This window comes from Choloepus didactylus, chromosome 6 (genome assembly GCF_015220235.1).
Source record: "Choloepus didactylus isolate mChoDid1 chromosome 6, mChoDid1.pri, whole genome shotgun sequence".
NCBI lineage: Eukaryota > Metazoa > Chordata > Mammalia > Pilosa > Megalonychidae > Choloepus > Choloepus didactylus.
Window position 1 is genome coordinate 124,891,105 of NC_051312.1, and position 17,379 is coordinate 124,908,483.

Consider the following 17,379-nt stretch of genomic DNA (forward strand, 5'->3'; position numbering starts at 1 on the left):
CCAAAACTTCCTAACCAGGGATGTCACAGTAGTGATAAGAGAAGATGTGAGAGCTGGTCCTCTATTTTTTTTGTGTGTTTTTTAATTGAAAAATGTCTGAAAATGTGCCTTATATTCTATGCCATTTTAAAATCATGGCAGGCGTAATACAGCCTTTTATGCTGCCTTTGTTTACTTCATCATCTATTATATGAGGCTGTTGGAACAGATGATGTCTAAATTCTTCTCACTTTTATCTTTACAGAATTTGCAATGTTTTTTTCCAGTATTAAATGTAGGTAAATAACATGGGGTCCAGCAGAAGTCTTTGAAACATGTTTTCTTGGAAGTGTTCCTAGCCTTAGCTTGCTCTTCAGTCATCCTTGTATATATAGAGTGAAGGAAATAAACCTATCTGGTCTCCTCAGTAACAGAGGATGAACTAAGAGAGGCAATGAAGTCCATTTTAAACAACTTTATTTTACCTAATATTACATCCTTAATTCACTAAACATTCCCCTTCCCTACCTTCCAATAGATTGCGAATTTTCTCTATTGTAAGTGTACCTGATGCTTGAAATTAGCCTTACTTTTTTGCATGTGGTCTTTGTAACTATATTGGTTTTCTGATTGTATTACTTTGTGCTCAATGAAGAAAACAAAGAAAGATAAAAGTATAAAGATCCATTGCTGCTTATGATGCCTGTGGCTAATCGTATTACTTTCTTCATTGTTTTATCTAATACTTCTCTTTCTTATTTTCTTATGGCTATTTTGTCATTTTATTTACTCCTTTCTTCCTGGGGGAGTCTTTGAATACTGACTGGTTTCTGAGACCGTCATTTCAATCTGTTTCTGGTCCAAGATGACCCAAGGAATATTAATACTATTTTTTATTAAAGTTTTTATTTTGTGTTACATACATGCTCAAATTGCATTTTGTTTCAGATACAGCTATAAGAAATAATGCAGAGAGATCCTGTGTTTATTTCTAAATTTTTTTTCATTAAAAATTACTATATAAATGGAATCTTACAACATGTAGCCTTTGGGATTATCTTTTTATTGTTCAGCATAATTCTCTGGAGATTCATTCAAGTTATTGCGTATATCAGTTCCTTTTTATTGCTGAGTAGTGTTCCATGTCATTGATGTGCTGCAGTTCGTTTAACCATTCACCTCACTGAAGGGCATATGGGTTATTCTCAGTTTGGGGCTATAATGAATAGAGCTGCAAGGAACATTCATGTACAGGTTTTGTGGGATCTTAAGTTTCTCTGGGCTAAATGCCTGAGAGCCAGTTGAAGGCCTATACGATAATTGCATGTATAGTTCTGTAGGAAACTGCCAAGCTGTTTTCCAGAGGGCTGTACCGTTTTTTTATTCCCACAAATATTGTACAAGTTATCCACTTTTTCTGCACCTTCCTCACCATTTGGTGTTTTTTACTATTTTTTATTTTATTCATTCTGATAGGTGTGTAGTAAAACCTCATTGTGGTTTTAATTTGCATTTCCCTAATGGTATATGATGTTGAACATGTTTTCATGTGCTTACTTGGTGTCTGTTTATCCTCTTCAGTGAACTAGCACTCCATTTCTTTTGCCCGTGTTCTAATTGGTTTGCTTTATTATCATTGTCTTGAGAGTTCTTTCTATATTCTAGATAATATTCCTTTGTCAGATACATGGTCAGCACATTTTCTCTCACAGTCTATAGCTTGTCTTTTCATATTCTTAACAGGATCTTTCATGGAGCAATCGTTTTTAATTTTGAAGAAGTGTAATTTATCAACTTTTCCTTTTAGAAATCATGCCTTTGCCTAGCCCTAAATCTTGAAGATTTACTTCTATGTTTTTTTTCCTAAAAGTTTTATAATTTTATGTTTTACATTTAAGCCGGTCATCCATTTTTAGTTAATTTTTTTATTAGGTGTGAGATTTAGGTTAAGGCTCATTTTTTTCCATGGATGCTGTGTCAGGGATCCCCAAGACCACCTCCAGCTTTGATGAGTAGCTGGGTGGACCTACAGGAGGCAGCATATAGTCACACTCATGGCTATGATTTATTACAGAAAAAAAATAAAAAGCATGATCAACAGTAAAAAAAAGGTGTTTGAGATGAAGTCTGGAAGAAACCAGTTGCAAGTTTCCAAGAGTGTTCTTCCAGTGAAATCACACAAGATATGCCCATTTCTTCCATGAAAATATTGTGACAACATATGTGAAATGTTGCCTACTGTGGAAACTCCTTAGAGTTTCAGAGGCCAATTTTTTATTGGGGTATGGTCACGTAGACACTTTGCTTAGTATGTACCAGCATTCCAGACTCCCAGAAGGAAAACACTTATTCAGCATGAGACATATTGTTTTTAAAAACAGTTTAAGCACAGGGAGCCACTCTTATAATTTAGGATAAGTTTTATATCATTATAGGGAACTGTTTACAATTCAAATTCTCATATATCAGTGAAAGGTCGACATTGCACATTGACCCTTCTAAGGGTAGCTTCTCAGGCCTCCTATGTTAACTCTTTTATGCAAAGATGTACAGTTGCTCTGGCATTATTTGTTGGTTTTTGCATGTTGATCTTGTATCCTGCCACTATGCTATACTCATTTATTAACTGTAGTAGCTTTCCTGTAGATTTTTTGAGATTTTCTACATCTAGGATCATGTCATCTGCAAACATTGAAAGCTTTACTTCTTCCTTTCCAGTTTGGATGCCTTTTATTTCTTTTTCTCGCCTAATTGCTCTAGCTAGATCCTCTAGCACAATGTTGAATAACAGCGGTGACAGCGGGCATCCTTCTCTTGTTCCTGATCTTAGAGGGAAAGCCTTCAGTCTTTCCGCATTGAGTATGGTGTTAGCTGTGTTGTGTTTTTTTTGTTGTTTGTTTGTTTTTGTTTTTGTTTTCGTTTTTGTTTTCCATATATTCCTTTATCATGTTGGGGAAGTTTCCTTCTGTTCCTATACTTTGAAGTGTTTTCATCAAGAAAGGCTTTTGAATTTGTCAAATGCCTTCTCTTCATCAATTGAGATGATCATGTGGCTTTCCCAGTTTGATTTATTGATGTGTTATATTGCCTTAATTGATTTTCTTACATTGAACCACCCTTGCATACCTGGAATAAAATGCATTTAATCATGGTATATAATTCTTTTAATGTGCTGTTCTCTAACTGTTCTTTGTCATTCAGTTCAACTTACTCTAGACCTCTAGCATAGCTTCTGTTTAACTGATCAGAATTTTTCAACTCTTGTTTTTCTGGTTCTTGCCCTGCCTATAGAGAAGTTTTTGAGGAGGGTCTCCCCAGATAGGATCAACCCCAATCAGATTTTCCCAGACAAGACAGGCCCAGGACTCAGAAAGAGGAGTAATCAGTATCAGGTTTCCCTGATGAGGACACCCTACAGGGTGTGAGTCTTTCCTGTGAAGACCCTTGATTCTGTGCTTTTCCTACCTTTCACAGCAGGTGGCACTTGTTAGCCTGCAGCTCCCCACCTGCATAAGATAGTATGGTGCCTTTAATTCTCAGTAGACCTTGTCCCTGCCAGGGGCATGGCTGAGGCAGAAGGCGGGCTTAAACTTTTCTGTTTTCCAGCATCTGGGCTCAGAATTCTCTGAATAAGAGCCACCACTTGTACTGGACTGAAGCCAGTGTGCTTTCTAATGTCAATCAGGTAAATATCTTTATCTTAAAAATGGCATCCCTGGGAGTGGAACTCAGCTGCCCACTTTCTGGAACTCATAACTTCTCATTCTGTGGAGTTCAGGGGTCCTTGTGTGACTGCTTTGGGTCACTCAGGGAACATCTTTATTTGCTCTTCTAGAGGCTCTGTTAAGCACCATTTCCTTCTGGTCTTTAGCTTTGCCTGGGATTTATCGATAGCTGTACTTAACTAGGCCCATTATTTTTACTTTGTCAAACCTCTTTAAACCATTCATTGGAATAAGGTTATGGCAAGAGCTATAATTTTAGCATATAAATTAGTAAATTGTAAAGACAAAGCACTACTCTTGCATGGAAGGACTATTATCATTTAATTCAATCAGAACTGTGAAAGATGCTCCGTAGATCACATTGTTGAAAGGTTTTTACTTTAATGGAACAAAAATCTCCTGTGTCCTGTGTCATCATTCTCAGCTCTGAAAATATACTTGTATTTAGGGTGATAATATCTGCAATAAGAGCTGAGATAATGAAGAGAAACAATTCATTATGAGGTTCTCTTTCATCCTCTTGAAATTTGTTTTGAGTGCTTTATCCATATCAGATTATTTAGCTGACATAACCATGCCAAGATGTGGCTCTGGATGGCTTGCATAGAAGGAGATACAGCATCACTCGGGGTTCTACTTACTACTAGCCTGAGCATGAGAATTTAGAAAAAAATTAAAGCAGCATTTAAAACAATCTTTTTTATTTGTTTTGTTGTTGATACCGAATTGAATTACAGGGAATTCAGGTGACTTAATAATAAATTTATGTAAGAGTCAAAAAGGAGGAAAGCAGTAATCAAGCTGTTAGGAACAGTAATAACAAGTAACAGTTGTTTAACTGTGCCCTGTGCTAAGCTCTTTATATGTATTATTGTATTACATCCTAACAATTAACTTCTGAATGAGTGAGCAAGATTTAGGATAGATAATTCATCCAAGGCTCGACAGCTTGTAAATGGCAGACCTGGGACCCTTCCAAGGTTTTTGCTACTCTATAAACTTAGTTTTTAAATATGTGTTACTACCTAACTCAAACAAACAGACATTCTAATAGCAAATCTGAAGCAAGGTGGAAGGTGATGAAACAAGTAAATAGAGGCACAAATGGCAAGGGTGGAGGGTTTCAAAGAAGAAATGTCAAATAATGGAAATTATTGTTATTTCCAGAGCAAAGTAAATAGTCTGAAATAAGTAGGAAGAAGAAGGTTTTGGTCAATAGTAGAGGCTAGGATCCTGTTTTAGTTTCCTAGATGCTAAAACAAATACTATGCAAAGAGGAGTTGGGCTCACCATTTTGAGGCTAGAAGTCCAAAATTGAGCCATCAGCAAGGTGATACTTTCTCCCAGAAGACCAGGAGAGAGCATCCTTTTCTATTATATGGTAAGGCTCATTTAAGGATCTAAGATAATGTCAGAAACTATCTTAGAAAATTTTACTAAGTTCAGAAATGTCTTCTTGAAGGCAAGGGACTAAACATCTGGTGCCTAATTCTAAAATGAATATTATAAATAAAGCTTATTTACATGAAAGTAAAAATCACTGACTTTCTATACCACCACCACCACCCCACTCCCCCAACCCCCAACCCCCAATTCAGCCCTTCTCATCACCATCAAAACCAGGTGTATTATAAAAATGGACCAGTCTGTTGCTACAAAAACCTTGCCTATATTTGGAGATGTCTGCCTGGGAGGTTTTTATTCTTATTCTCATGAGTTTATGTAGCATTTAATAACAATTCAGCTCAACATCTTGGTGCTTGGGTCTTCCTCCATATCTAACATCAACATAAGACAGAAACTCAAAATTGCAGAGATCTTGTCTATCTACTCTATGGCAAGTCTTTGAAGTGCTTTATTTCCTCTGTTTTATTGCTTTTTAAGTTGTTTTTGTGGGTCTTTTTTTTTTTTTTAAATAAAGAAAATTACATGGTGTTTGAGAGGTGCTGTGCTTGTCAGTTTGATGGTAAACAGCTATTAAGAGACCGGAGTTGAATAGGGAGCAGAGTTTTGTGATAATGGAATTAAGAGGACAGGATGGGGGTTTGGGGTGGATTTAGGCCTCACTGGGATATTTTTCTTGGATGGGGAAGGAGTATCTTCAGGGCCTAAATTCTTATACACATTCTTTTAGTCTCCTTCATTGAGCCAATTTTCTACCCTTAAAAAGAGGTTCCTGTAATACTGAAATAAAGTACATGTCATCTCCTTCTCTAGATGATATTTGTGGACTTGATTCTTTTAACAAGATGACACAGTTGCTTGAGACTCATTCAAGTGGGTTATGCTTCCACCACCTTCTGAAAAAGCTGAGTGTATTTCCAAATCTCCAAATTTCTAAGTATCACCAGGGAATGGAAAAGTTTTAAATACGTAGTCATGACTACTGATGAAATTCATATTTCATAGCACTTTTTCTTCTTCTAGAAGGTAATGACTTACAGTGTGTGAGAAGCCAAAAGAAGTGCAATAACATCTATAAAGGGAGTATTTTGTACCTTGAAATGTGATTTTCTTTTTTCCTGTCCCCTTTGAATTTGATTTTCATTATTGAATTTCATGCTCTCCTTATATTTAATCATTTGTAGCATGGCAGAACTAAAGATAAAATTTTGCCTTTTTTGTGTGGCACAAAATAGCTTTTGTTATCAATGTGCCCTCAAAAATGAAATAGGAAAATAAGGGATTTAAAGCATTTGAACCACATATAGTTAAGGAGGGGGAGGGGGTAAAGAAATTCTTCGCTACTGAATCTAATAAAATTAAATTATATTTTTTCCCTCAAGGCATGGCACTCCAACCTTTTGTCTCTTCCCTGTCATTTTTTAAAAATATAGTTTTGTTGAGATATATTCACATACCCTACAGTCACCCACAGTGTATTATCAGTTATTCACAGTATCATCATATAGTTGTGCATTCATCACCAGAATCAATTTTTGAGCCTTTTCCTTACTCAATAATAATAATAATAAAATAAATAAATAAAATAAAACTAAAAAAGAACACCCAAAGCATTCCATCCCCCACACCATCCCACCCTATTTTTCATTTAGTTTTTGTCCCCATTTTTCTACTCATCTGTGTATACACTGGATAAAGGGAGTGTGAGCCATGAGGTTTTCACAATCACACAGTCACACCATGTAAGCTACATAGTTATGTAATCATCTTCAAGAATCAAAGCTACTGGGTTGCAGTTCGACAGTTTCAGATATTTCCTTCTAGCTATTCCAATACACTAAAAACTAAAAAGGGATATCTATATAGTACATAAGAATGTCCTCCAGAGTGACCTCTCCACTCCATTTGAAATCTCTCAGCCACTGAAACTTTATTTTGTTTCATTTCGCTTCCCCTTTTGGTCAGGAAGAGTCTCTCAATCCCATGAAGCCGGGTCCAAGCTCATCCCCAGGAGTCATGTCCCAGTTGCCAGAGAGATTTATACCCCTGGGAGTCATGTCCCACATAGTGGGGAGGGTAGTGAGTTTACCTGCTAAGTGGGCTGAGAGAGAGAGAGAGAGAGAGAGGCCACATCTGAGCAACAATGAGGTTCTCTGGGGGAGACTCCTGGGCACAATTATAAGTAGGCTTAGCCTCTCCTTTGCAGTAACAAGCTTCATAAGGGCAAGCCCCAAGATTGAGGGCTCATCCTACTAAATTGTTAGTCCTCAATGTTTATGAGAATATAAGTAATAACCCAGGTGGGGAAGTCCAACACTTCTAATTTATTCCCCAGTTCCTCAGGGGGGGCCCTGCAAATATATTTTTATTCTCTGCCCAAATTACTTTGGGATGTATCGGGAATTCGCACTAACTTCTGCAAACCTACCAGATCTCACTTTGCATTCAGAGTTCCATGTAATTATGGTGTCTGAATAAACTGACCATACAAGTTAAATTATTTAATATGCTGCAGAAAATATAGATCCTGCACCAAATAACATCTCTTCCCTTGGTCTCACAGAGAAGTTGAAATTTTAGAACCCAGTCAATATTGTCCTTTACCCTTTGGCCTGATTTGCCTTAGTCCTAACCAGATCTGCTTTATTCATATCTCTAATTGAACTCTGAACTCCTTTTCAGCTTTTTTAACAGTTGCCGTATGAGGTAATACTGACATTCATAGGTGCCGAGCTCTAGCTCTGAGTTTTAGGAGTCACACAGATATCCAAAGTTCTAGAAACTGATCAAGTTATACACAAACAGCTCAGCATCTCAGAATTTGGAGATAACCATTCAGCTCATGAATAGATATGACTGCTGTAACAGCTTACAGTCTAGGGACCATTACAATAATTGTTCCCCTGATGAGCTGTGTTCTAAGATTCAATTCTCAGAATTTATATATTATAGTTAGTCTGTATTTGTGAGGCATTATAATGTTGTCTTTTTGTTTATGGCGTACTTCACTCAAATGCTGTCCTCAAGATCCATTCACCTAGTTGGGTGTCTCACAACTTCATTCCTTCTTGCAGCTGCTCAATATTCTGTTGTTTGCATATACCACAGTTTACCCTTGTGTTCATCAGTTGAGGTACCCTTAGGCCACCTCCATCCATTGCAAATCGTGAATACTGTTGCCGTAAACATCAGTGTGCAAATGTCCATTCCTGTCCCTGCTCTCAGATCTTCCAAGTATATACCCCATAATGAGGTTTCGGGACCTTATGGCACCCACATACTTAACTTCATGTGGACCCACCACACTGTCCTCCAGATAGGCTACACCATTCTACTTCCCCACCAACGGTAAATAGGTACATCCCTCTCTTCATGTGTTCTCCAGCACTTGTATCCCTCTGTTTATATTTTTCCCTGCAATTTTATAGATATATTCACATACCATACGATCATCCACAGTATACAATCAGTTGTTCACAGTATCATCATATAGTTGTGCATTCATCACCACAGTCCGCACTTGAACATATTCATTACTTCAAAAAAAATTTTTTAAGAATAATAAAAAAGATTTAAAAAATTAAAATGCCATAAAATACAATATAATAATAAGGCCAGACAACACCTCTATCAAGAACCCCATACCCCTTTCTTATATCCCCCTGTCATAGACATTTAGCTTTGGTATATTGCCTTTGTCTGTCTTGTCTTTTATAGCATCTATCATTCATATACTCTTTAAATTTTTTTTTTTTACTTTTTCCTATCTTAGCAAAGAAAAAAAAATGTGCTTTCTTCCTCTATCAATCTCAAAATTATGGATTACCATAATTCTACTTCCTGTTCTGCTGCTGCTTTGTTTTCAGACAGTGATAACAGCTGAAAACACAGAAGCTTCTCAGTGATTTATTTCAAATTGTTTTCCTTTTGTTTCACCTCATATTGAAGGTTTGTTCTCTTTATTGCACTCTGTTTCATGTCCTGGCCACATTCAATTCATGTTGCAAAGTCTTTGGATATTTCTCATCCATCTGAGGTTTATGCATAAATCTTAAAAGAAGCAATTATCCCATTTGTGTAAACCTGTGAATTCTGATAGTCAATTTAAATCTGAAATTTAAAGTATCTTTTAATGACTATAATGAATTAATACTGAAATTCAGTTGTAGAAAATTGTTAATAGTTTTTTTTTTTTTTTGCTGAGATTAAAATGGCTGGATGAAAGCCACTGAATAGGGATTGTTATGTTTAATTGTATAGAAAGGGTCTTTCTGATATGAACATATTGAGGTTATTCTTTGGAACTTTGAAGTGCCATTTTCAGATACTGTAATGTGTTGGGAGAAGGCCAGTTATTGAATAATTACAACAAAAATTTTCATGACAGTAAAATGTGGATATTTATCTGTTTCCTCTGTATAGGAGACTGGTAAAAATTAAGTAGTGTCCTCAAAATGCGATCAGAAAAACAAAATGCTGTCAGGATGAAAAGACCCATATGGTAGCAGACCATTATTAATAATAAAAGAAAATGCAACATTATTTGTCTAAAACATTTTGATAAGATAAAAAAATATGAATCTTGAAAACTAAATGAGCTTTCTAATGGAGAAGGAGGGGGTCAGTGTAGTGTGCAAGAGTCGAGGGAGTGAGGACCCAGTTTTAATCCCAGTTTCGCCACTTACTCGTGGTGTGATATCATGCTGTTCACTTAACCACTTTGATCCTCAATTTTGTCATTTATAAATTGGGAATAATGATGCATCAGAAGTTTTGTTCTGTAGATTTACAAAGGTAAGATGTAAAATCCCTACCATGGTGTTGGTATTCAACAATTCATAGCTATTATTATTGGCAAGAAAATAATAGTAGTAATAATAATGTGCTAGTGAAAGATAAATTTTTATTAAATTACAATTTTATTGCTTGCTGTAGTTATTTGATGTTTTATGTATTTGTAGTTTCAAGATTAGTTTAGGCAGCAAAACTTTGAAAAGTCGTTGTGATCTTGGTAGAAGAACATAAAATACTGTTATTCTGAATTTCAGTGTCCAATACAGGATAACATTTTTTTTTTTTTTTTAAGAATATAGGACCACTGTGTGTGTGTGAGAGAGAGAGAGAGAATGAGGGAAGAAGAGAGAGAAAATTACAAATACATGCATTCACAGAATAAATGAAGCTCTCAAACTAAGCATAATCAGTTTCAAATGTTTTTCTTATTTTGCTGTTTTCATTTATTTTGTAGTCTTCTAATTCCTATAGAAAATCATAATTGGTGCCAACTTCTGTGAAAGATTTGGGTACAAAATTGCTTAGAAACTGCCATCCATTAGCTTATTATTTTCCCACAAATTGGAGAAACAGTGAGATTATTTCAGTAGCTGAACATCTCTCACAGTCTCATTAGAGAACCAATTCAGGGATAGAGTTTGATAATAATTGTTGCATTAATTGGCTGCTTGCTAAAATAACACTAGATTTTATTTTCTTCTTCCATTAAGTCACATCTGTGAATGTTTAGCCCCCAAACCCTAGCAATTTCAGTTTTGCTAGAATATGTGGGAAAAGCACTAGACTTAGTATCTCTAAGCACAGGTTTGAGATCGGTCTCTGCTACTTACTAAACTCTTTTGACAATCAGCGAGTCAGAGCCTTTCTAAGTTTTTATTTCTTCAGCTGTAAAATATTTCCCTTTCACCTGTTTTTCTTTCTTCCAATTAACATAGAGCCTTTGTGACATAGGCCTAGGTTCCAAGTACACAAAGATAAATGAAATCCGGCTCTTGCCCTCAAGTTGTTCCCAGTCTAGTATGCAGATAAGACTGACTATGCGATAAGTGCTGTAAAAGGTATAGGGATTGGTGCATAAACAGATCAATTGTAACAGGTATAGGGATTGGTGCATAAACAGATCAATTGCAATGTGATGTGATAATAGGTAATATAGCTGACATTTAATGAGCATTTACTATGTACTAGGCCCTATTCCAAATCTTTTTCATGTATTACCTTATTTAATCCTTATTATAACCACCCTATGGGGTAGGTATTATTAGTATCCTCATTTTCCAGAGAATTAAGTTAACTTTCCCAAGAGGACACAATTAGGCAGTGCAGAGTCAAGATGTGAATTCAGGCAGTATTCCTTCAGAGTCATACTCTTAACCACCGTGCTCTCCTACTTCTCATTATGGTGAGTTTCATGTAGTAATTATTAGAAAGCAGAAAGTACTGAGGGAACTTAGAACAATGATTTACTAGATTTGCTGGTGGGACTAGGAAATTCTTCACAGAAGAGTTGATATTTGATTTGGATCTTAAAAGAGGTGTAGGAATTTAAAATGCTGGGGGTCATTTATATTTGTGCAGACAATAACAGCATGCAATGTGAAAGGTGAAGGCACGGTATTTGTAAAAAGTTTTTTAAAACTATGACATCCTATATATGTATAAGGAATAAAGATGATTATTGCTACTCTTTCAGTGTCTCATAATGAATCATAGTCAACAAGTATTTATTGAATTTAAGCTGACCTATGTTATGTCCTGTGTTATGTGCAGAGCATGCAGTATTATAATAGTAATAGCTAATATATTATTAAGGGCTTACTGTTTATTGTACCCAGCTCATTTTCCAAGTATTTTATTCAATTAAAGCTTTTTAATTCTGTGCATTAAGTGCTGATATTATCTCTAGTTATCTATCACGGGAAAACTGAAGCACAGGGAAGTTGCCCAAGGGTGCTCAGATCGTGAGTGGTACAGCCAAGATGTTATACCCAGACAGACTGTATGTGTTTTATTGGTGGCTCTCCTTTGTCTCCAGATCTTTCCCCTTTGCACTGGCTTACTAAGTGTTCAGGAAGATTCTAGGTCCATAGGTTTATGTAAATAGCAGAGTTTACAAAAGGAGTTCACTTTTTAAAAAATTATCAGATATAAGAATATATGGAATGTTCATGGCAATTTAAAGGAGGAATAAAATGTAGATTTTCTCCAGTTGCCATGTTGTCCCTTTATCACTAGTATTTCTTCAGGACCTAATGATCTGAATGTGGCCAGCTACAAAACCAAGCTTTAGCTTTCAAAATAGCTATCCTGTGTGGGATTCTGTACCCAAGTGTAGACTGCTGAAATAGACAAGATGATAGAAGAAAATAAAGAACTTAAGAATAGATATTTCCTCTGTTCTTTTTCCATTCTTATGTTTATTCCATCATTACTGGGCCCCGTTACAAGCCAGGCGCTGTTCTTGATGATATGGTTGCAGAGATGAATAAGAAATGTCAATTTTGTTTATGACATGGTGATATCATTTTAAAGCTAGATATTTTGACATAGTAATAAAAAACATACATCATTGTTTTCTTGGTCTATAGACTTTTCCAAACTGCATGCCAAGAATTTTGTTTGGGATGAATGATGATGTGTGTCTGGTAATAAAATGTGGTTTAAGGTCTTTTAAGAACCTTCAAATTATATCGTATATTGGTCCTAGACATGCCCAGCAGTCCTCCTCTTCCCATATCCCCACTCTGTTCCCATAGTACTGTGTTTGTGCTTCCATTTTGTCCTTTATTACCAAGTTACAATTATTTACATTTTTCTATTCCTCAGAGTGAGCTATTTTTGCCTTAACGTTTTTAAATGGAATTTTATTAAGATATAATCACGCACCGTATAATCCATTCAAAGAATGCAATCAGTGGCTCAAAGTATCATCATATAGTTCTGTATTCATCACCACAATCAGTTTTAGAACATTTTCATTACTCCAAAAATATAAAAATAAAAAGAACACCCAAAACATCTCATGCCCCTTATCCTCCCTTATTATTTATTTATTTATTTGTCTTTACTTTATTATTCATCTGCCCATATGCTGCATAAAGGGAGTGTCAGTCACAAGGTTTTCAAAATCAAATGGTCACCCCATAGTTATACAGTCATCATCAAGAATCAAGGTTACTGGATTACAGTTCAACAGTTTCAGGTATTTCCTTCTATCTATTCTAATACACTAGAAACTAAAAAGGAATATCTATATAATGCATAAGCAAAACCTCCAGAATGACCTCTCAAGTCCATTTGAAATTTCTTAGCAACTGAGACTTTATTTTGTTTCATTTCTTTTTCCCCTTTTTGGTTAAGAAGTCATTCCCGATCCCGTGATGCCAGGGCCAGGCTCATCCCTGGGAGTCATGCCCTATGTAGCAGGGAGGGAAGTGAGTTTATTTGCAGAGTTGACTTAAAGAAAGAGGTCACATTTGAGCAACAAAAGAGGTTCTCTGGGGGTGACTCTTAGGCATAGTTATAAGTAGGCTTAGCCTCTCCTTTGCAGGAATACATTTCATAAGGGCAAGACCCAAGATCGAGGGCTTGGGTTATTAAGTTGGGAGTCCCTAATGCTAAAGAAACTATCAGGAGAAACTAAGATGGCAGTGTTCTAGTTTGCTAATGCTGCAGAATGCAAAGCACCGGAGATGGATTGGCTTTTATAAAAAGGGGGTTCATTTGGCTACACAGTTACAGTCTTAAGGCCGTAAAGTGTCCAAGGTAACACATCAGTAATCAGGTACCTTCACTGGAGGACGGCCAATGGCGTCCGGAAAACCTCTGTTAGCTGGGAAGGCACGTGGCTGGCATCTGCTCCAGAGTTCTGGTTTCAAAATGGCTTTCTCCCAGGACGTTCCTCTCTAGCAAGCTTGCTCCTCTTCAAAACATCACTCACAGCTGCACTTGGGGCATCTGTCCTCTCTTAGCTTCTCTGGAGCAAGAGTCTGCTTTCAATGGCTATCTTCAAACTGTCTCTCATCTGCAGCTCCTATGCTTTCTTCAAAGTGTCCCTCTTGGCTGTAGCTCCTCTAGCTGTGAGTGACGTTTTGAAGAGGAGCAAGCTTGCTAGAGATGAGCGTCCTGGGAGAAAGCCATTTTGAAACCAGAACTCTGGAGCAGATGCCAGCCACTTGCCTTCGCAGCTAACAGAGGTTTTCCGGACGCCATTGGCCGTCCTCCAGTGGAGGAGAACAGATTTTGGTACCAGAGAAGTGGGATGCTTTTGCTGCTGAGTCTGCAAATACCAAACATGTTGAAACTGCTTTTCAAATGGATAAGGTGAAGATTCTGGAAGAATTGTGAGACGCTTGATAGAAAAGGCCAAAACTGCTTTAAAGAGACTGTTTATGGAAATATGGACTCTAAAGATACTTCTGACGAGGCCTTGAGCAGAAATGATGAATGTGTTTTTGCAAATTGGAAGAAAGGCGATTCTTGTTTTAAAGTGGCAGAGTATTTGGCAAAATTGAATCCTCGTATCAGATGGAAGGAAGAATTTGAAAGTGACAACCTGGAATACTTAGCTGAGGAAATCTCCAGACTACATGTGGAGGAGGTACCCTGGCTTCTTCTTGCAGCTTATAGTAAAATGCGAGCGAAGAGAGATAAGCTTAGAACTGAACTCTTGGGTTCAAAGAAACCAGAAGCTGATGGCTTGGAAAATTACAAGCTTCCAGAGGGTGGAATCCCAGAAGCTACAGCCCAACATGAGGATGTAACCAAACATGGAACCCAGCCACCATTTCAGTACAAGCCAAGATTGGAGATGGAATTATCCAGAAAGGATTTGTGGAAAGTCCTATTGTCTGATGGCTTTGACCCCTGTATGCTTCATGCGAAGCCAACAGAATTTTTGCGAGATCTTTACAGACAGAGCCGTTGCCAGTCTGGACTAAAGGAGACAGACAAGGAACAAATTGCAGGAAAAATTTCTTCAAAGACAGAGCCATGGAGGTTGAGGTCTGGAGTCAAGAGGCCTTGGGCTGGGAGAGTGGAGCAGCCCACATGCATGGAAAGGGTGTTTGCCCCGGAGGTCAAGGGTGGGCCTTCCACCTCGATGCTCTGGAAGAGTTTTGCCACCTGAGGTCCCAAAGAGGGTGGAGCACATTCCCAGGGAATTGGGGAGAGCCTGGCTGCCACCACACTGTTCTGAAGGGGTTGAGCGTGTGCCCTGGAGATGGAAGGGAACCTGGGAGCTACCCCAATGTTTGAGGAGGGTGGGGCCGAGAAGGTGGTCTCCTCAGTGTGTGGATATGTTGGAGCACTCACCTAAGCATTTGGAGAGGAAGGGGCTGCTGAAAAGGCCCTTAGAAAGGGTTAGGCTCCCGCTCTCTCTAGCCCCAAGGATGCAACGTTGTTCTGTAAATGACTCTCAGACTTTGAAATCTAATGGAATTTGTCCTGTGGGTTTTAGGAACTGTTTTGGTCCTGTTAACCCTGTTTTCCTTACTCTTTCTCCTTATGGCAGTGGGAATGTTTATCCTATGAATGTCCCTCCTTTGTATATTGGAAGCGTATAACTTGCTTTAAGTCCACAGATCCAAAGCTAAAGGAGAATTATGCCTTAGGACCCACCATGCCTGTAATTGATTTTGATAGGATCTTGTACTTAACTTTTGTTACTGAAATGATTTAAGTTTTTGTGATATTGTGGTGGAATGAATGTATTTTGTACTTGGAAAGATAATGTCATTTTGGGGTCCAGGGGGTGGAATGTGCCAGTTTCAATGTATTGTGTCCCCCAAATGCCATTATCTTTGATGTAGTCTTGTGGGGCAGACATTTTGGTGCTGATTAGATTTGCTTGGAATGCGCCCCACCCAGCTATGGGTGATGACTCTGATGACATATTCCCATGGAGGCATGGCCCCACCCATTCAGGGTGGGCCTTGATCAGTGGAGCCATATAAATGAGCTGTACTCAGACGGCTAGGTGAGACAGGGCATAAAAACACCTCCGTGAAAAACACTAGATAAAAACCAGAAAGTCACCCAGAATACCTGTTACAGCGATGCGCCAGCTGGACGAGGTCTGCTAGTACCACAGGGGCCATTTACTTGGTGAAACCGGAAGTCTGCATTCTGAAATGAGTGAGTAATCTGGCTGGAAGACCCGCAGCCATGTGGCATTGTGGGGGAAGCCAGGGCTTGGCGTTTGGAGACCAACTGGCTCTTTTAAAACAAACAAACAAAAAAAGGAAAAACCCAGGAGCAGCTGCAGTTGCAGGAGTGGGAACCATGCAGTAAAATACAGTAAGAGGGGGCTGGGCCGGCCTCTCAGTGTCTGGCCTGGAGGATAGCCTGCTGCAGATACTCTCGGGGCCGGGGGAACGGAGAGGAGAGCCGGAAGCTCAAAGAAACCCTGTGGCTTGCAGCTGGCTCCTCGGAGGGCTGGATGAACTCCTGCCCGGGCCGTGCCCACAGCCTAGAGCTCCGCCAGTTGTCCCAGAGCTGGGTAGGAAGAACTGTGCGAGGAGAGGGGTGTGGAGATGCCCCGTTCAGCCATCTTCGCATCAGGCTGAGAGCGCCACTGCACGGCCTGGCTGCCCGGGGCTTCCCTTGAGGGATGGCGCGCACTGGTGACGTAGCACGGCATTCCCTCGACAGAGCTCCTGGAGGATCATGGCTGGGAGGGGGGACCCGCTTGGAGAACCCAGGGACACTACGCCAAGTCCGGTGGTTTGTGGGACAGCGAGAGAGAGGGTCTGGGGCTGAACTGAAATGAAGGCTTAGACTCTTGCAGCGGCCTTGAATCTCCAGGAACCTGGGGGATTTGAGTATTAAAGCTGCCCTTCCTCCCTGGCCACCCTTACACACGCCCCACATTCAGGGTGGACGGCTCCAGCAACACACCCAATCTGAGTTCTCCAACTGAACCCCACAAGAATCATTTCCCCACACACCACGGGAACAAGGTTGAGAACTGACTTGAGGGGTATAGGTGACTCACAGACGCCATCTGCTGGATAGTTAGAGAAAGTGTACATCACCAAACAGGGTTTCTGAAAAATTAGATTGGTATCTTCTTTTTTACAACTTGAAAGAACCCTGTCAAGCAAAGCAAATGCCAAGAGGCCAAAACAACAGAAAATCTTAATGCATATGATAAAACCAGACGATAAGGAGAATCCAACTCCAAACACACAAATCTAGATTCAGAAGATACACAGTACTTCGCAAAATTAAACAAAGAACTACAACCGAGGAATGAAAACATGGCAAAGGATTTGAAGGACATCAAGAAAACCATGGCGCAGGATATAAGTGACGTAAAGAAGACCCTAGAAGAGCATAAAGAAGACATTGCAAGAGTAAATAAAAAAATAGAATATCTTATGGAAATAAAAGAAACTGTTGGCCAAATTAAAAAGACTTGGGATATTCACAATACAAGATTAGAGGAAGTTGAACAATGTCTCAGTGTCCTGGAAGT

General features: G+C 38.7%; 1 protein-coding gene across 1 annotated transcript in view; it reads left to right on the plus strand.

The window, feature by feature from the left end:
- The window catches only part of DDX10 (DEAD-box helicase 10), a 350,279-nt gene that overhangs the window by 220,978 nt on the left and 111,922 nt on the right, over positions 1-17,379 (plus strand).